We start from the raw sequence: 1,118 nt of genomic DNA on the forward strand, positions 1-1,118 counted from the left end.
TGTAGTCCCAAGCCTGCCCACCAGTGATGTATCCACCCTGGCTTTGGGGTGCCTCATTGTCTCCCTTCTTCTGTTTGTCTGTGTATTCTTTCGCTATCCCTATCACCACTGGATCCCCCCTCCTCGTGAACCAAACACGCGTGACAACTATGTCGAGGTCAGACCCCGGCATTTATTAAATTTGTTTTGCAAAGTCCAGAACCATATAGTATTGTACAATCATAAATGTAATTTCTTTCTGGAAATTGTCCTGAGAAATCTCAGAATAGATGTTAAGAGGTCTCCATTATTTGCCGTATTGATAGTAGGACACAAAACTATCCCCAAAATGACACTTTACAACTACAACAACTAGTGAAATCTGATGTAGCCATTCCTCCTTCATAGGAGGGTCTTGATCATATGCTGCCTCTTGAAATGGTGGAACATTGACCATTTGTTTTTGGCACATTGACCCTGTGTAGTCCTTCCATTATATTTTAATTTTTCTGCATTATTCAATGTTTTGTCCATAGAATCCTTCAATATTGCAAGTCGAGGGGTTAGAGGTATCAAATCAAATAATATAGAGACATTATGAGGGGACTTCAAAAATTTGTGCAAAGTGACTATTATATTTTAATCCCATTTTCCATGAATTTTTAGAAGATCCCTCGTATATAAATAATATACACAGAGTATGTTGCTGTTAGGTGCTATTGGTTTAGTCCTAACTCATACCTTTTGCACAACGGTAGGAAAAACTGCCCAATCCTGCACCTTCCTTAAAATTGCTGTTTAAGTTTATCTCATTGCTGCTGCCATTATACCAGTCCATCTCATTGGGGGTCTTCCATTTTTTTTGCTGATGCTCCACTTTATCAAATATGTTATCTTTTTCCAGGAACTGGTCGCTCTTGAAAATATGTCCAAATTTTAAGAGACGAAGTTTTGCTATCTTTGTTTCCATGGAGCATCCTGGCTGTACTTCTTCCAACACAAGTACTATGGGTAGTAATTTCAGTAATTCTTAAAAATATTTAATTGGATGCTATCTACTTCTTTTATATCTATTAGTTTCAATGCTAGAAATTTCAATTAGGGGCCACATTATATTTAGCCATGTTGTTGTTGTTGTT

The sequence above is a fragment of the Chrysochloris asiatica genome, unplaced genomic scaffold (genome assembly GCF_000296735.1).
Source record: "Chrysochloris asiatica unplaced genomic scaffold, ChrAsi1.0 scaffold00274, whole genome shotgun sequence".
Taxonomy (NCBI): Eukaryota; Metazoa; Chordata; class Mammalia; order Afrosoricida; family Chrysochloridae; genus Chrysochloris; species Chrysochloris asiatica.